The following is a 21,234-nucleotide window of genomic DNA, read 5'->3' as shown; positions in this document are numbered from 1 at the left end:
TTTACTGATTATGTTGAAACATCCCTGGATCCCTGGGATGAAGCCTAATTGATTATGGTGAATGATTTTTTTGATGTGTTCTTGGATTTGGTTTGTAAATGTGGATTCTGTCTTCACATCCATTCTGTCAGTCTGTCTTTTTAATCTGAGAATTGAGATAAGTGATGTTGAGAGTTATCAACAAGCAATGTTTGTTGATTCCTGTTATTTTGTTGTTGTGCTGTGTTTTTCCCCCCTCTTTGATTTTGATTTTGACTGGTCTTTCTTTTCTCGAGTATCAGTTAACCTCTCCAGGTTGAAGCTGTCCATTTAGTGAATTTTATAGGACTGGATATGTATATAGATACTTCATAAATTTGGTTTTATAATGGAATATATTTCTTTCTTTATCTAATATGATTGAAAGATTTTTCTGAGTATAGTAGTCTGGGCTGGCATCTGTGGCCTCTTAGAGTCTGTAGAATATCTATCCACACCCTTCTGGCTTTAAGAGTCTCCTTTGAGACATCAGGTATTATTCTAATAGGTCTGGCTTTTTATATTACTTAGTCTTTTCCCCTTAGAGATTTTTGTATTTTTCTTTGTTCTGTATGTTTAGTGTTTTGTGTCTTATGAGGTGAGAGAAATTTCTCTTCTCATCCAGCCTATTTGGTGTTCTGTATGCTTCTTGTAACTTGATAGACATCTCATTTTTTAGGTTAGGAATAATTTCCTCTACGATTTTGTTGAAAATATTTTCTATGTCTTTGACCTGATTTCCTTCTCCTTCCTCTATATCTATTAGTTTTAGATTTGATCTTTTCATGGTGTTACAAATTTTCTTGTTTTTGTCAGTTTTTCAGAATTAATGTTTTCTTTGACCAATGTATCCATTTCTTCAGTTGTGTCTTTAATGCTCTAGATTCTCTCTTGTATTCTCTTAGTGGGACTTAACTTTGAGTTTCTTGTTTGAGTTCCTAAATGTTTCTTTTCTAGATTCCTGGAAATATTTGAGTTTTCTTTATTGATTTTGTTTCCCTTTTCAGGTCTTTTTGTTCATTTTTTTCCCACTTAACAGTGTTTTCATACATTTCTTTAAGGATATATTAATTTCCCCTCTAAGGACATCTATTTTATCCATAAAGACTTTTTTTAAGGTCCTTGACTTGCTTGCACTTAAGTTTTGTTCCTTGCTTTCTGTTGCTCTGTCTGACTATTAGGAGGTTGTAGTAGTTGTGTGTTGCCTGGTAGGGGATACTTCTTGGAACTGGCTAGTGGTGGCCACTGGGGCTTCCAGGTACAATGTGTTTCTAGGTTTTGGAAATTGATGGTTAAGAATGGTGATGGGCTTGAAAAGGGGGCTGAAGGGGCCCACAGGAGGAATGAAAGCAGTGTGGTCCACTGTAATCTGCTTAGTTCTTCGTGAATCTCTCAGAGAATGAGGAGAATAGGTCAGAGGCCACAACACACAGAATTGGAGATGTGACTGAGGGATTGTATATGGAGGAGGTGAAGGAGAGTGAAGATCTGAAGGTTGCCTACCTGCTTTTCTGGCCTACTTGCTTCTCTGGTAGGCTTAGCTTATGTGTTCTCAGGGAGTGCTTGTTAGAGTTGAGGATGGGATGGATGGCTGCTTCTCTGGCCTTCATTTCCAGTGGGTTCACAGGGAAAGCCTGCTGTAGATGGTGGCTGGGTTATGGTGATAAGCTGGGAGAAAAAGGTTAAAGGAGGAGGTCTGTGTGATCCACTGGAGAAGGGGCTAGAGAATGAAGAAGGTGATCTACTACAGAGCTGGGTATGATACTGGGTGACTGGATTTGGGGGAAAGAGGGAGAGGTAAAGATCTACAGTTAGCCTGCCTGCTTGCCTAGCAGGCTGTCTGGAGGGTTCTTTCTTGAAACATTTTAACAATGTCCTGGTTAGAATGATAACTTCATGCCTTTATTATACTAGGTGAGTATTGATGTGGCTGTTATCTGTGATTTTAGGTCCTACATTTCTTCCAGCTTTATCTTGGTCATATGAAGGAGGAAGAGGTAATTAATCCATACATGGTGAATAACATTTCATCAAAAGAACCCAAATCTTCCTTTGTTTGAGTAAACACTTATGCCTCATACATATGTAATTACACCTGACAATCTTCAGCTTACAAAGGAAAATGTTTGAAGGGGAACAACAGAGTGAAAAATAATGATATGGCAAGTACCTTGGCTTTAAGGGCACTGTAAACAAAATAGTTAAGCTTCTGAGAAGGTAATCAAAATTTCATCTGCTCTAAATAATAACTAATGGTGACAAGCATGTTGAACATCCTGACCAGCATATTTTCTCCACCCATTCTAGTTTCTCCAAATGTTGGATGGTTACCCTCAAGGCTAGATTTAGGTAAGAACCCACAGGGACTTATTTTGTGTTGTAAAGGGCACAATTATGTCCCGTCTTGGCTGTTGATACTGGCAACACTATGTCTTTGTAGTTTTGCACAGTTGTATTTTAAAACTTGTAATTGTGTTGAAATAATCCTTCAATTTTCTTCATTTTGTGGCCTTAGGGAGAAAATGTTGTCAGTTACTATGTCACTGTGTTGTACAAGTCCATGGTTCTCTGTTTGTATGGATTTAGACTTCTCTAGACTGGAATGGAGTTTTTCTGCCCATTGACATTTTGCTGGAAGGATTAATTGCTCAAGGATTGATGGAAGGCTACACCTCTAAGAATATTTTTTAACAGGAACATTTAGAGATAATTTTTCCCAATAACACAATTATGGTTGTTTTTAAAAATGCTAGGAAATTAAACACTGGATAGTGTCATATCCAATATCCAGAGGTTCTGAGTGAGGTCAAGGTGTGGTTATAATGTGAAAAATTTGCAGTCTTATGAGAAAAGTCATTATATTTTAAATATTATTAAAATTTTATTCTACCTATCTTAAAGATATTTCAGTTAACTCTTGATATAATACAACTATAGTTCTATTATGTAAAACACTAAAAGTGTGGACATAAAGTGTTTTCACCAAAAATGGTGGTTGTGTGATAATGTATTAGCTACCTAGGTTTAGTCATTCTACAATATACTATACTTCACAGAATCTTACAGTATATAATAAATACAACAATTTTGTCTGTCAATTCAAAATAAGTAAAACACAAAACTTCTACTTCTGTGTATAAAAGCATTGTTTAGACCAGACACACAATTTTTTATTTCTTTGTAATTTTCTCTGTGATTTACCAGAAGTCCAGGATCCACAGATTGGAAATTGCTGAGATAAAATATCAAGTGAACACAGAGGACTCTTTGTAGGCAGAATTGTGTTTTGTTTACCTTTATTACAAAGAAAATATAGGAAAGTCTCATACAATGTTATATGATGGATTAAGAAAGCATGTGAGACAGAACATACTGACAGTGTGCCTGTAAATGCATAATGTCTTAATAAGAACGATACCACTTAAGAAATGAATACAGTCGAATGAATACAGCTTACAGTTTATGTAAGCTGACTCTCCTGTGCCTGTAGTTTTTGCAATATTGCATTGTTTAGCAGTACAGAAGGTAGATAGGTTTGGAATCACTTGATACAAAAATATTAGGAAGAAAAATCTTACAAATAAAAAAAATCACAACAAGCCACTATTTACTCACTGGATGACTTCTAGTAACCAACATCTTAAAGTTTGTTTTCATCTCTCATTCATTTGTTTCTTAATTATTTTATACACAGATCTCAGGTACTATGACTTCTAAGGAATTTATTTCCAATAGTTATTGACTTTGCTAATATTTACTTCACTGTAAATCACGAACTATTCATATTAAATATATCTGAAAACCAGTATACTTCAAATTTGCTTACTTATCTAAAAATATCCCTACCTTTAAAATTTGTTCAAATTAAAATACAAGCATGAACAGTACAGAGAACTTAGTAGTATCTGTAACAGTCATTTATTTGTTCAAAAATAGACTAGCTTTCCAGTTTTTTTTTTTTTTAAGACTTTGAGTTTGACTGCTTGTCATGTGCTGACATGGACTCATCTAGCTAATTCATCCATTTTTCCTATAAATTATAAACCTGACATCTTAATTGATTCAGTCTCATTTTTAAAGCAAATTCTTCAAATGACACCTGAAGAGATTCCATGGACCTTCCACATCATCATGATAGGAGAATGGTCCATTTCACCTGAGTGACTGTAGTGTTGTGTTGAGATTTCTTTCCCTTACTTTGAGAACTGTGCTTCCTAATGTCTTTAACATGCTACTCAGTTGTTCCATCTATGCATATTCATAATGTCTTCTAAAAATAAATGTAGGATTTCTACTAGCAATCAAATCATTGAAATCACTAAAAACACATTTTAGTTTTGAGTTTTGGTTCATTTTGTCCTAGGACATACCCTAAAGGAATATATGTTCTAAAAACACCTTAACACTCATCATCCTATTGTGGCCCATACCTCTGACAGAAGCCCCTGCTCCACCAGAGGCCATGCCAATACCCAGATCTCCAGGTAATCTTCCCCACTCATGGACTACCAACACTCCCTAGAACCCATATAGTCTATCTCCAATAGATCTTCCTCTCCTTGTCACTCTACCCCACCTCTGGTAGATCTTCCTGATCTACCAGAGGCCATGCCAGCGCTTAGAACCCCATAGGACCCCCAAATAGACCAGAAGCCACTCCAGCTTCCCGAAGTCCAGACCTCAACTTGGACAGAGACACTCTACTCAATCAGAGGCTGCTCTGGCAAGAAGACCAGAGAGGAAACAGAAACCAAGGAATAAGGCACCCATCTAACAAAGAAAAACTTAGAAATCAGCACCTAGACCTATAATCATCCTAAACCCAGATGCCTAAACACCAGTGTAAGAACACAATCAACAACAGCCAGGGCAATATGTCACCACCAGAGCTCAGCCATCCTACTACAGGAAGTCCTGAATATTCCAGCTCAGTTGGAGTACAAGAAAATGACCTTAAAATCACCTTTATAAAGATGATAGAGGTCCTTAATGAGGAAATGAATAAATCTATTAAAGAAAGCAAAGAAAACCCAAACATTTGAAGGAAATGAATAAAACAGTTCAAGATCTGAAAATGGAAAAAGAAACAATAAAGAAAATACAAACTGAGGGAATTCTGGAAATGTAAAATCAAGGTAAGTGAACAGAAACTACAGAGGCAAGCATCACCAACAAAATACAAGAGATGGAAGAGACAATCTCAGGAACTGAAATATGAAAGAAGAAATAGATTGATAGTCAAAGCAAATGTTAAATTCAAGAAGTCCCTGACATAAAACATTCAGGAAATTTGGGACACTATGAAAAGATCAAACTTAAGAATAATATAGTAGGAGTAGAAAAAGGAGAAGAACCTCAGTTCAATGGTCCAGAAAATATTTTTAACAAAGTCATAGAAGAAAAAAATTCTAACCTAAAGGACCTATAAAGGTACAAGAAGCTTACATAACACCCAAAAGATTATACCAGAAAAGAAAGTCCCCTTGCCACATAATACTCAAACCACTAAACACATACAGAAGAGAGAAAAATTATTAAAAGTTGCAAAGGATCTTCCTCCCTGCTCTCCCAATCTGCCCCTGTTCCAGCTTGACCCTCCCATTTCCCTATGTTCTCATCCCCCACTCCTTGCCCTCTGTCACCCCCCACACCCAGTCCACTCATGTAGATCTCATCCATTTCTCCTTCACAGGGTCATCCATGTGTCCCTCCTAGGGTCTTTTCCTGTTAGCTATCCTCTCTGGAGTTGTGGGTTGCAATCTGACCGTCCCTTCCCTCCCATTTAGTATCCACTTATGAGTGAGTACATACTATGTTTGTCTTTCTGAGTCTGGGTTACCTCACTCAAGATGACATTTTCTAGATCCATCCATTTGCCTGCAAATTTCATGATATCTTTGTTTTTTACTGCTGAGTAGTACTCCATTGAATAGGCAGGGTGCTGGGGAGGCTCTCAGGAATCCACAAGGTTGACCCCTGCCTTGGTCTGCTGGCAGTGGTCCAGAGGGTGCCTGGATTGGTTTACCCTGGTGACCAGCCTAGCAAATAACCTAGCTGTCATCATAGAGCCTTTGTCCAGTGACAGATGGAGGCAAATACAGAAATCCATGGCCAGGCACCAGGCTGAGTTCCAGGAATCCAATTGATGAGAGAGGAGAGATACTGCAAGGGAGGGACATCAAGATCATGATGGGAGGATGTACAGAGATGACTGGCCACACTAGTGGAAACCCATGAACTGTGGACTCCCCCATGGGACTGGATTAGGCCCTCTGGACATGGAAGACGGTTGTTTGGCTCAAACTGTTTGGGGGGCACCTAGGCAGGGGGATCAGGATCTGTCCCTGGTGCATGCGCAGGCTTCTGGGAATCTAGTGCCTATGGTGTGACACCTTGCCCAGCCTTGGTGCAGAGGGAAGGGGACCTGCCTAGGCTCAGTGAGCTGGGCTCTGCTGACTCCCCATGGGAGACCTCGATTTGGGGTATGTGGGGATGCGGGGTGGCTTGGGAAAGAGGGCTGGGGGGTGGGAGGAGGGAGGAGGGTCTGTGGATAGCATGAGCACTGAGTAGAAAATTTCTTAATAAAGAAAAAAATAAAATTAAAAAAATTTAAAAAAAGCTGCAAAAGAAAAAAATGCCAATTAACATGTAAAGGTAGACCTATTAGAATTACAACTGACTTATCAATGGAGATTCTAAATAACACAAGTGACAGCCCAGATTACTATATCTAGCAAAACTTTCAATCACCAGAGATGGAGAAAACAAGATATTCCATGGTAAGTCAAATTTAAACAATATCTATATATAAATCCATCCCTACAGATGGTACTACAAGGATAACTTCAATCCAAAATAATAAAAATAATCTCATATCAGCAAAACCCTAAGAAGGGACACATGCACACACACACACACACACACACACACACACACACACACACTACCACCAACACCAACATAATAACAAGAATTAGCAAATTAACAATTATTAGTCATTGACAGCTCTCAAAATGAATGGGATTAACTCATTAATAAAAGGACACAGACTAACATAATGGATGTAACAACAGGATCCATCTTCCTTCTGGATATAAGAAACACACCTCAACATCAATGATAGACATTGTCTCAGAGTAAAAGGTTAGACAAAAATTTTCCAAGCAAATGGACCTAATAAACAAGCTGGTGTAGCCATTCTAATATCAAACAAAATAGACTTCAAACCAGAGTTAATCAAAAGAGACAGAAAAAGACATTTCATACTCATCAAAGAAAAAAAAATCAACCAAGATGACTTTCCAACTCTTAACATTCATGCCCCAAACACAAGACACCCACGTTTGTAAAGGAAACACTAATAAAGCTTACATCACACACCCAACCTCATACGTTGATAATGGGAGACTTCAATATCCCATGTTTATCAAAGGACAGATCATCCAGACAAAACCTAATCAGAGAAATACTGGAGTTAACAGACATTATGAACCAAATGAACCTAACAGTTATCTACAGAACATTTCACTCTAACACAAAAGTATATGATTTCTTCTCAGCACCTCATGGAATATTCTGCAAAATAGAGCACAGACTCAATCACAATGCAAGCCTCAACAGATACAAGAAAATTGAAATAACCCCTGAATCCTATCAGACCACCATGGGTTAAAGATGCATTTCAACAGTAGAAACACCATAAAGCTTGCAAAGTCATGGAAACTGAACAATTCTCTACTGAATAAAAAAATGGGTCGATACAGAAATAATTAAACAATTAAAAACTTTCTTGAATTCAATGAAAATGAATACACAATATATCCAAACTTGTAGTACAGAATGAAAGCCATGCTAAGAGGAAAGTCCATAGCACCAAGTGCATTCATAAAGAGTTGGAGAGATCTCATACTAACAAATTAATAGCACACTTGAAAGCTCTATAAAGAGTTGGTTTTCTGTCAAGACCAGACCTCTGGGGGGGAGGGGGGACACTTGGAAGGGAAGGAGCATCACTTCTTCCTCAAGTGGAGTGTTTACACCTTGCTGTAACATTTGAGCTTTCACAAGAGATGTAATAATTTTGATAATAAAATTCTTAACCATAAAAAGAGTTGGTTTTCTGAGAAAATCAACAAGATAGACAAAATCTTATCCAAATTAACTAAAAAGCAGAGAGACAATATCCAAATGAACAAAATAACAAACAAAAAGGGAGCATATCAACAGACACTGAGGAAATCAAAAGAATTATTAGGCCATACTTCAAAAATCTCAAAGAAATGGACAATTTTCTTGATAGATAGCACTCATCAAAGGTAAATAAAGGTCAGGTAAACAATTTAAGTAGATCTATAACCCCCAAGGAAATAGAAGCAGTCATTAAAAGTCTATCACCCAAAAAGAAAAGCTCAGGGCCAGATGATTTTAGTGTAGAATTCTACCAGACTTTCAAAGAAGAGCTAATACTAATACTCCTCAAATTATTCCACAAAACAGAAACAGAAGAAACATTGCCAAACTCTTTTTATGAGGCCCACACTCACCATGATACCCAAACCACACAAATATTTGAGAAAAAACAATGACATACTAATTTCCCTCAAAAACATTGATGCAGAAATACTCAATAAAATACTCACAAAATTATTCAAGAACACATCAAAAAAAATCATCCACCATGATCAAGTAGGCTTCATCCAAGAGATGCAGGGTAGTTCAACATACAAAAATCTGTCAACATAATCTACCATCTAAATAAACTGAAAGAAAAAAAAAAGAACCACGTAATTACTTCATTAGGTGATGAAAAAGCTTTTGACAAAATCCAACACTCTTTTGTGGTAAAAGTCTTGGAGAGATCAGGGACACAAAGGATATGTGGGAAAATAACAAAGGAAATATACAGCAAGCTGATAGTCAAAAATGGAGAGAAACTCAAAGCAGGTCCACTAAAATCAGGAATAAGACAAGGCTGTTCAGTTTCTCCTATTCAATATAGTACTTGAAGTTCTAGGTAGAACAATAAGACAACTTAAAGGAGATCAAAGGGATACAAAATGGAAAGGAAGAAGTCAAATTATCATTATTCACAGAGGATATGATATACATAAGCAACCAAAAAATTCTACCAGGGAACTCATCGTTGATAAACACCTTCAGCAAAGTGTCTGGATACAAGATTAACTAAAACAAAAAAAAAATTATCAAAAGCATATGTACCAACAATAAATGATCTGAGAAAAAAAAATCGGGGAAACAATACCCTTAACAATAGCCACAAAGAATATAAAATATCTTTGGGTAACTGTAACCAAGCAAGTGAAACACCTGTGTGACAATAGCTTCAAGTCTTTGAAGAAAGAAACTGGAGAAGATATCAGAAGATGGAAAGATCTCCCATGCTCATGGATTGGTAGGATTAACATAGTAAAAATTGCCATCACTATCAGGTATCACCATCCTTGATTGCAAGCTGTACTACAGAGCTATAGTAATAAAAATCCCATGGTATTGGCATAAAAACAGACTAGTTGATCAATTGAATCAAGTTGAAAACCCAGACATAAATCCACACACCTACGGACAGGTGATTTTAGACAAAGAAGCCAGACATATACAATGGGAAAAAGGAAGCATCTGGGAAATGCAAATCAAAATGACTCTGAAGTTTCACCTAACACCTGTCAGAGTGGCTAAGATAAAAACACTCTTTATTTCCATTAGTAGCTGGATGAAGCCTCTTTGAAAACAACTGGATTAGGCACTAGTCCATGAGTATAGCAGAATATCATTAGGGATCATTTCGTGGACTTTTTCCCCGGAATTCTGTTTAGTTCTATCCTAGGTCTCTGGGCTATCTAGCCTCTGGGTCCTGGCCTCCAGGCAGTGTCAGGAATGACATAATATGTGTCTCAAGCCAGACCTGTCATTGATTGGCCACTCCCACATTTTCTGCAGCACGTTTACCCCAGCAAATATTGTAGGCAGGATATATTGTAGGTCGAAGGTTTTGTGGATGGGTTGATGTCCCAGTCCCTCTACTGGACATCTTTCCTGGTTACAGGAGATGGCCAGTTCAGGCTCCCTACCACCCATCGCTAAGAGTGTTAGCTAGCATCACCCTCATAGATTCCTGGGAATTTCCATTGCACTATGTTTCTAGCTCTTTCCAGAGATGCCTTGCCACCTTGCCAATTCCAGTTGTCTCTCCTAGTACTCTCTCCCTCCATTCTTCCTCCACCTGATCCTTCTTGCCTGTTACCATCCCTCCTCCACACACCCTTGATTTAGTTTCTTTCCAAGATACAGGTACAATTGTTAATTTGATTTAGTGGATATGCAGTACATTATAAGGCTTCAAAGTCAAAACTAAAGATGGAAGTTTGAATTTCAACTCTATGCCATCTTCTTTTACTGTTTTTTGTTTTTAGGATATAATTTTATGACCTTTAGTTTTATAAATATTTGTGCAGGTGCCAATAAGACCAAGGTGCTGTGTTTCCCTGGAAGCTGGTGGGCAACCCAGCACAGGTGCTAGGCTCATCTTGGTTCTTCTGGAACAGCTGTATAGGATCTTACCCATCATTGGGCCATATAGACATGTACATACACACACATGTGTGCCCTTCAATACCCATTCTTGTTAGTGCTAACAGTTCATTTCCCCATTATTAAGTAATGATATTAAATAAAAAAACTGTAGATTTTTTTCACGTAATAATTTATCCTAGTGATGACTCAACACCAAGCCCAGTGATATGCTTCCTTTAATTTCATAGCTTCAGAATTGTCCACTGAAGCTTATATGGATTGCTGGGATAAAGAATAATTAGATGTAATTTTCCTAGATACCAAATTCTCTTGTGTTTTATCTTTCTCCATTCCTACCAACAGTACATGAAACCTTTATTTCCACAGGATAGCTATATGATATGTTTTCAAACATTTTATTTGTCCTTTAATTATAATAAATAAAAGTGGGGTCCTATGAGTTCTCCTCATTCACATTATCATGATGACTTATACTGTTACAACACAAGTCTTGTTTAGGCAACCATATTGTTGAGATTTTTTATGAGTTTCAGCTTCCCTGTCTTTTCTAGAAAACACTATTGCACATCATATGTCTTGGTCTTATGGCTCTTACATTCTTTCTGACTCTTCTTGTATGATGTTTTTGAGCCTTAAATGTAAGAATTATATTGCAAAAATTCCAATTAGGGATGGGGATCTCACAGTTACTCATACTTTACTTTGAATTTGACCAGCTGTGGATCTCAGTAAGTTTCCATATATTGCAAAATGAACTACTTTGATGAGCAGTGAGAGCTACATTTATCTCTGGGTGTAGGAATAACTGTTTAGAATGTAGCTAAAAATCATGTTGGTTTAAGAAAATGGCAGTAGTGGGTTCTCCTCTTGGGTATGACCTCTTTAGTCATGGAAAGCTAGCCAGCTTCACAGTACCCATCATGAATTCCTTCCTACTGAGTGGGCCTTAAGTCAAAATAGACTACTGATGTTTACTCTTAAGAAAATTGAGACTTCTTAGCCAGGAAGTGGTGGTGTACACTTTTAATCCCAGCACTCGAGAGGCAGAGGCAGGTGGATCTCTGTAAGTTCAAGGCCAACCTGGTCTACAGAGCAAGTTCCAGGACAGACTCCAAAGTTACACAGAGAAATCTTGTCTTGAAAAATGCCACAAGAAAAAAAAAGAAGAAAATTGAGAGTTCTTGTTGAGTCCATCAGTTGTAGTTTTTGACTTTACAGTTGAGTAGGACTATTGACTGCTTTTCTCCTTCACAGTTTGCATAGAACCTTCAGGCACTAAGAAAGCTAGTTCCTATAGAGGAGGTTTCCAGGTCAGTTCCAGCTCAATTCCAACACACATGGTGTCTTCAGAATAGGATCTTACCTTTAATGTCTGGGAGACAACCAAGAGAAACAGGAATATTCCATCTTGTTTGGGGAGGCTCTTGGGTCAGTAACTTGAAGAGAGTTTTCCCATGCAAGACACTAGGCACACACACACAAAATCTTATCAAAATTATCAAAATATCAAAAATATCAAATGATGTCTTTCCCTATGGCTTTTCAATGATCAGTGTTGTTTATCTCAAGTTCCCCCATCTTCCTCTGTAATGCCCTTCCCCAATTAAAGTCCCCCCCTTTACCCTTAATAGCATCTGTGTCCTACTATCCCTCTCTAGAGGTCCTTCTAACTCCCTTCCTCCATGGTCCCTTTCTACTTTTCTAGTTTCTGCAGCTGATTCAGGTTATAGAGTGAAAATTAAGGATCTGGATCTAGTAGCCACAAATGGGAGAGGGTGTGTAGTTTTTGTTTTCTGGATCTGGGATACTCCACTCAGGGTATTTTCTAGTTCCATCTATTTACTTGCAATTTTCATGATTTTATTTTCTTCAGGAATGAGATTAATTCTGTTGTGTGTACAGGTAACACATTTTCATTATCCATTAATCAGCTGAAGGACATTTAGATCATTTCCATTCCCTAGCTACTGTGAATAGAGTAGCTATGAACAACACAGAGCAATTTCTCTGTAGTACAATATAGAGCCCTTTGAGTAGATGCCAAGGAGTGGTATAGCTGTATCATATAGTAGATCTACTTCAAACTTTTTGATTTCCATAGTGGGTGCACCACTGTGGAATTCCCACCAAGAGTGAATGAGAGTTCACCTTTCCTACATCTTTACCAGCAGTTATTTTTTTATCTTAGTCATTCCGATTAGGATGTGATGAACACTTGCAGATGTTTTAATTCACGTTTTCACTGATTTCTAAGAATGCTTAACACTTAAAGTGATTTCTAAAGTATTTCTATTTCTTCTATTGAAAATTCTCTGCTCAGATCTATATCCCATTTTTAAAATTGAATTGTTAGTTTCCTTAATTCTTTATTTTTTTATTTCTTTATACATTCTGTATATTAATCCTTTTTTAGATGTATAGATGGCAAAGATTCTCTCCTATTCTGTGATTTTCCTATTCTCTCAATTGGTTGTTGCTTTTGCTCTACAGAACTTTTTAGTTTTATAATGTTTTATTTGCCAATTGCTGGCCTTAATTACTGAGCAAATGAAAACCTATTGAGAAAGTTCTTTCCTTCACCTAAATCTTGAAGGTCACTGCCTATATTTTCTTCTAGAAGTTTCAGTGTTTCAGGTTTCATCTTGGGATGGTTTTTGACATGGTCATTAATATGGGTCATTTTTCATCTTTCTATGTTTGGGTATCTAGTATCCTCAACAGTATTTGTTGACAATGCTGTCTTTCTCAATGATTGTACTTGTGATATATTTGTCTAATATCAAATGTCTGTAATTACATTCACTCATGTTTAGGTCTTCTATTTTGTTCCATTGATACACATTTTTTTGTTTTGTATGTCAGTAACATGCTCTTTTTATAACTATAGCTTTGTATTATAGCTCAAGATCTGGTATGGTAATACCTCCAGGATTGTTCTTTTTGCTCAAGATTGCTTTGGTTATCCTGGGTCCTATTTTTGTGAATAATGTCATGTGGATTTTGGTTGAGATTGCATTGAATTTGTAAGATGTTGTTGGTAGAATGGTCATTTTAATAACATTAATTCTATCCATCCATGAGCATGGAAGACCTTTCCATCTTCTAGTCTCTTCCTTAATAAATTTCTTCAGAGAATTGAAGTTTCCATTGAAGATAACTCTCATCATCAAAGCTTATGTTCATTTCCAGATAATTTTTGAAGCTATTTTGAGTAGAAATGGTTCCATATTTTCTTTCTCAGTGTGTGCATTAATGGCTTAGAGAACACCTACTGATTTTTGTATGTTGATTTTGTATTCTTCCACTTTGTTGAAAGTCTTCATCATTTCTAGAATTTTTCTGATACAATATTTAGTATCTTTTATTTATATCATATCTGTAAAAATGAATACTTTGACTCCTTTCAGAGCTATAGCAATAAAAAGTTTTCTATTTGAGTGAAGATAAAAAATTATTTAGATTTTTGTCTTCCTTCCTTCTTTTGTTTGTTTCTTCATTTCTTTATTCTTCCTTTCCAAATTCTCTATAAGCAAATTAATCATTTCCTTCCCCAAATATTAAATGTTCTTCCATTTCCCTTGGACAATAGCTTTTTATCTGTTATATGTTATTGATATTTAATTTTCTAGTTTACTGTTTTCATTTTTTATTCATAAGTTCTGCATGTGTTCTTGCTACAGACTTATAGGAAAAAGTAAATATATGTATGTTGTATCAACATACCAACCAGGTTTATCCTCCAGAATATTATAGAGTGTGTGACTGATTTATGCTTTCCTTATAAAGAGGAACACAATTGATGTACACATGAAAGTCATCAGTACTTTTCCTTATTATGTCTGTGTTATAATTTGCATCACAATTAGCTAGTTATCTCTAAGCTTATTACTGAATGAATTTATCCATTCTAAATATATATTGACGATATTTTCTATATTCCAGCTTGTGGTACAAGTAAAATTAATCCTGTTATATAATATGAGCAATGAACCCAATTTATGCTATACCAATGACTACCATTTTATCAGCACAGATTTTATATACTGTGTTTACTATATTCGAAATTTTCTATATAGTAGAAGCATTACGCATTTTCTGTTTGGTTGGACTAATATAGATAGGTAGGTATATATGTGTATATATATGTTGATTATTTTTCCATATGAGTATTACAATGAACTTGTATATCTCTGGAGATGATTCTTTAATAATTGTATTGATATTATATACTAAATTGGATAAGGCAATGTTTATTTATGAAAAAGAATGAATTTACTCTTCCTCAATTCTATTTTGAAATATTTCTAAGATTCTCACAGAAAAAATGATCTCAAGTAATGTGTTACAAGGCGTAGTGCTTTAGACAATTATAGCTACAGATTTTGGCTTTGAATATGTGTATATGTTAATGAGAAGGTCATGATTCCTTATGATAAGTTTTGGCTGCAAAATATATATCACTCAGGAAACCTGATTTCATTACTTTATGCATGATTATACTCAAAAAGATAACTTGATATGAGGCTGGTATATTAATTGGAGTATTCAAAATGTTTATATAATACAACTGCACCTGTACTTATACATTTCATTTGAATATAAGGTATCTTACCATTAGATAACACTTAACTCATTTACTAGAATCTCATTTTAATTTGGTTCCATATATTGTTAGATTAAATACAAGTACATAATTGTGAGACTTCGGGAGTGTAGCTTCTGATATTCCTAGAAGACACAATCTCAAAGCAAGGTCCCCTTTGCACTGGCTTTAATAACCTTTCTGTCCCCTTTTTCACAATGACATCTGAGTCTTAAATGGGAGCTGTTTTATAAATCTTACCAACATGACTTCCAAAACAATAGCTGAACAAACACAACAATAGTAGACATGCTAAAGTGGAGAGGGGAAAGCACTTGAGACATTAAGCATACACAAGGAGATACAGGAAACTAAAGAATGCTGAGAGAAGAAGAAATAGTCTTCCCTAGGGAAGAGAACACCAACTGGCTATCTAATACCTATTGACCATTCCTTCAAACGTACATACAAGTAACATTATATAGACCAAGCAGGCTGTATTTATGTATTTAGGGATATATATGTACACACACACACACACACACACACACACACACACACACACACACACATAATAACAATTAATGAAAAAAAAGAGGCCATGAGTTTGAAAGAGAGCAAGGAGAGGTATTTGGAAAGTTTTTGGGGAAAGAAAGGAAAGGGGGAAATGATGTAAATGTATTGTAATCTGCAAAAAATAAATAAAAGAAATAGTGATTATATATTAAGTGAAGCATCCAGAACTAAGGAGCAGTAAGTATTTAGTTTTATTACTTATATAAACAATTCACTTATTGGTTTAATCAGAGTAAATAAATTAAATATTTAAATAATATAAACGATCAAACTTCATACTTGCATTATTTGCCTGAAGAACACACAACCCCTGTGATTAAATGCCTACTGTGTGACAGATTTGTCTTGTCATTTGGGGCTCTAGGTTTGCAAACTTCCAAGCCTAAATTGTGATAATGATGGTTTTTAAATGCAGGTATCTTGCTTTCCAGGGGCAACTGGAAGTTGCGGGGTATTTTCTTTTTTCCGGTGTATCAACAAGGGGGAAATGCTGTTGAATTTTTGTAGTAAGAACCAGGGAGGCCAATATCCTACTGAAAAATGGAGTCCTCAGTGGCAATAAGTTGTTTTGCCGTGATTCTGGGGGAGAGGTTGGAAATCTCTAGGGATATATAGAATCCTTTCTCATGTTCCTCATGGCAAGGGCTTCATAGATTTTACATGCCCCACCCACTGACTGATTCCCATTGAGAGAAGGTGACATATTTAGGGCCGTAGGGAAAACTGGCCCCAGGGATTTGCTTGTTTGTCATGTTACTTACATGTAGGTTGGCACAAAAATTGTGGAACTTTCTACAGTAAAACCATAAAACAATAAGACGCTCTATAATATACAAAAGTATAAAACAGTATGTTGATACAGTGTACTATTTGTATCAATGAACTGTGATTTGTTTAAGTTTGCTTTTCTTGTACTAGGGGCTTATGTATGTTTTTATCTTGGGTTTTTAATTTGCACAGACATTAATTTCAATTATATTTTCCATAATTCAACTTCTCCTACAAGAGTATAAAAGCATAATCAAGGGAAACTGTGGCACCAAGCACACTAAATTGTTTCCAGTTTTCCAGTGAAATTTTCTGTGATTAAATATGTACTCTCCTGGCTTATGATATGTGGCCCTAAATGTGAGTGGCAACATTTTTATCCTGAAAAGGGACAGATTATCTAAGTTTGAGCCACTGTCTCAAGATATCTGAAGTGATTGCTTCACGTTTCTATAAATAATTTCTAGAAACAAGTTTAATATACAGTTGAGAGAGCAATTCTTGTTATTTTAGTGGTAATTCTTTGTAAGGTTTGAGAGATAACCCATCATTATGTGATTTTGTACAAGGGACATGCAAGGAAACTAAAATAAAACTTTGGTAAATAATTTGACTCTTCTAAAAGGAAGGGGATGTTAACTTCAAAGGTAAATGGAATGTCAGAATATGCCAAAATATAAGACAAATGCAAGAAGATTCATGAAAAATAGCCACAGATATTCCCCCCTTAAATTCCAACCACCAGAGCCTACACAAACCAGCAATCTTCTAGCCCTGCATGTCAGTCCCACCCTCTCGCCTAAATATGTCAAAAGTAGGCACAGAAAATAGGAGCTGGCAGCTTTCCCACCTGTTATAAAAGAGACGGAAGCCCATCATGAATGAAAGCACACAACACTATGTATGCCATCTGCATTGCTTCCAAATCTCTTGTATTTTATAGCAGTCGCCTGCCAAAACCCGGGAAAGCCAAAACCAGGAGAAAACCCACAGTCTGAAAGAAAGAATATGGTAAATAATAAAACTATCCAGACGACAGAGAAGTAAAACTGCAGAAAATCCGACAGAAATAACAAAACTGTCAAGCAGTGCTGGGAGACCTAAGAAATGCCAGCGAGAGAGGATTTGGAGGAGAACTGAAGGCTGGGGATAATGCAAAGCATTGTTCAGTTGGGAGATTTTGCAAAGCAAGTGTGCATGCTGGTAGTAAAATGTTAAGCCTTTCCAGAGAATGTTGCTTCTTCCTCCTTTCTAATAGTCTAGCTATGTTTGTTTGAGATAAAGAAAAACCTCATGTCTCTGAGCAGTTGGGTCCTGTCTTATTTCGATAAGAATGGACTTCTGAGAGGGGACTCAAACCCAACCAAGGCTTAACAGCTTTTAATTTGTCGTCCGGGGCATGTTCAAAATTAGAAGCCAAATAAACATAACTTTGCAAGAATTAAAGCTAATAACCTGCCAGACATTTTTATGGCATTTTTCAGTAATTTGAGACTGAGATTTTTCACGTAGGTTCATAGGATTACTATCTCTAGAACGTAAAATGCAGTTCAACTCTTCCAGTTCTATTAGTGATTAATCAGGTAGGAACAGGTGTATGAAGAGTTTTCTAGTGTCCTGACCTTTATCTGAGATGTTAAAGAGGTAGATCAAATGAATTCTTGTTTTAGGCATGTGTTACCTCTGCTCCCACTCTCTGCCCAGCACTATATCATTATGTGTGTGTGTGTGTGTGTGTGTGTGTGTGTGTGTGTGTGTGTACATACGTATATATGTGATTCTCCATTTCACTAAAAAGTAGATCATAGGAATGTGGACTAGAACCATTGAGATAGATCAGCAGCTAGTGGTGCTGCTGCCAAACCTGAAGATCTATTTGATGTTTGATCCCAGGATCCACATGATAGAAAGAGAAAATCAACACCGGAAAGCTGTCCTCTGCCTTCACATGGGTTCTCTCTCTCTCTCTCTCTCTCTCTCTCTCTCTCTCTCTCTCTCTCTCTCTCTCTCTCTCTCACACACACACACACACACACACACACACACGAGAGAGAGAGAGAGAGAGAGAGAGAGAGAGAGAGAGAGAGAGAGAGAGAGAGACGTACACACACACATACACATGAGTAAATGTAATAATCAAGTTAAAATAACATTAATTATAATGCACAGAGTGTGTTGCGGGGTGGAGCACATCTGTAATTCCAGAATATGTAGGCTGGGGGCAGGAGGATTGCTGTGAGTTGGTCAGTCTGTTCTATATAAAAAACATCAGGTCACCTATATAGTATGACCTTGGCTATAAAACAAGCAAACATACACACACACACACACACACACACACACACACACATACACATGCAAATTCACTCCACCCATCAATCAATCAATCAATCAATCATCAATCAATATAAGATTTCTTTTCCATTGTATCCAATTTATGCTATGTTTTCTTTTAAGCCCTGGATAAAGAATTTTTTTCACTCAAGATAATGTGGGATACTAAAAACTTTCTGTCTAGTTGATGACTGAACTGCAGGGGAAAGTCTTGCAGAAATGTGTTTTAACTGCTCCTCTAGAACAAGAAGCATATCCATATTTATCAGTCCTTCCTGGGTCCTGCAGATGCCCTTCTCACAGAGCCCAATGTAGATTGACAGGTTTTATTTGAGAGGCTGGAAATCCACTTAAGACATGGGTGGCCTGCTTATCCACTAATTTTCCTGTGCATTGCAGAGTTCTCACAGTGGGGGAGACGGTGAGTGTTGCAGTTGTAGAAAACTAGACAGATTTTCTACTTTTGGATCCCTGACAATGAGGCCAGTAGTTTTTTTCATATGTTAACACAACAGCAACAACAAAATGGAAATGAAGGATAGAGGTGAATGCATTTTTAGGAATGCAGAGAATGTGTTGCTGAATTTTACAGTGGGGGATTTTACTAAATCCTTGCTCTCAAGACTTGCTTCAGCAGTTCATTCCAGCTAGGAACTTCTTTAGATATGTTTCTAAGTAATCTTGGTCTAATTCTTATCTGAAACAGAAGAATTCTTTTTCAAAGCTTAATTAGTGGAGAACAGGGGGACAGCAGTTTAAAGTCATCTATATGAACTTATATAAACAGTTTCAGTGTTTACAATACATATACATGCATACACATATATATGCATGTATGTATGTATGTATATACCTACGAGAACACTGAAGAGTGAAAATAATGTATGAGGGGTCAGTGAGACTATTGGCTGGGATCTCAGTTTCTTCACTCACACACAAAGCCCAGTAGGCTGTTTACAGAGAGTGACTGATGTGTCTTTGCTTTTAATTGCAGTCTTTGACACTCAATGAGTGCTCAATAAATATTTATGCATAAATTTATATCCCAGTAAAATATGGATCCAAAGGCATCTATGAGACTAAAGCTTGAAAGCTTTGTCTATTATCTCTACAACAATGGACATAGTAATAATTAACCTACTTAAACCTTAGTTTCCATATCTGTAAGCTGTGGCAGCACTAAATATCTCATGTGATGTCTGAGTTTTTCTCTATTCCATCTTGTCTTTCCTATACTGGACTCTTTCATAGGAATACTTATTTTTCCCTTTTATTTTGTTTTCTTATTCATTTTCCAAGAGTGATTTCAAACATAGATTTATGTGTAAAGATTTTTCTCCTCCCCTTCTTTTCTTCTTTCCTCTATTTAATTGGCTATTTCTTTGAGTCCAGGGGCTATTCTATCATAAATACTGATTAAAGTCAACATGATGATACTTTCTTAAAATTTTATTATTATTAATTATTATTATTATTATTATTGTTATTATTATTATTGATGTGTGTTATTAACACACATACGTATGACAGACACACCATGGAGGTCAGATGAATTTTTGTGGCATCGTATTGCTCTTTCCACCATTACATATGGTCTCTAGAGATCAAGTATGGGTTGGTTTCCTTGTTTATTCAAGTGGCATGTACTTAGACAGTTGAGTCAGGTCTACAGGGCTTTATTTCACTGTTGTAGGTCAAATTTATATTAAAGTAGCATTTGCATATAAAATAATATGTAAAGAAAATATATTGCAAACAAACTGTGGCTTGGCCATGATAGGCCCTAAATTACGACATTAGGAGCTTTAGTTTTAATGTGTGACAAAATGATAGCCATTAATCTTTTTTTTCATTGTGTTTTTATTTATTCTTCTCTCATACAATACATCCTGACCTCACTGATCATTTTTAAGGAGAAGATCAATATAGCATCATTTTGTTAAGAAAACCGTCATGAAATCATTTTTTTAATTTTTCATTAAGAAATTTGTTATTCATTGTACATACCAATCACAGATCCCCTCTCTTCTCCCCTTTCACACCCCCAGCCTTCTCCCCCACCACACCCCCCATTCCCTTTTCTGGAAAGGTAAGTCCTCTCATGGAGAGTCAGCATAGCCTGGTGCATTCAGCTGAAGCAGTTCCAAGCCTCTCTCCCTGCACCAAGGCTGTTCAAAGTGTCCCACCATAGGTAATGGGCTCCAAAAAGCCAGCTCATGCACCAGGAATGGATCCTGATCCTACCGCCAGGGTAGAGTTGAGTAGAGCAACCAAAAACACTTCCAATAACAAGTTATTTTAGTAGATTATTAGTTATTTTAGTAGATATAAGTAAGAGATGATGATGAAATAGGCATCCTTGGGAGTAAGGAGGAGGCAGATAGAAGGGAGCATTTGGAGTTAGA

This window comes from Peromyscus eremicus, chromosome 19 (assembly GCF_949786415.1).
Source record: "Peromyscus eremicus chromosome 19, PerEre_H2_v1, whole genome shotgun sequence".
Classification (NCBI taxonomy): Eukaryota; Metazoa; Chordata; class Mammalia; order Rodentia; family Cricetidae; genus Peromyscus; species Peromyscus eremicus.
Note: the sequence above shows the minus strand (reverse complement) of the source record.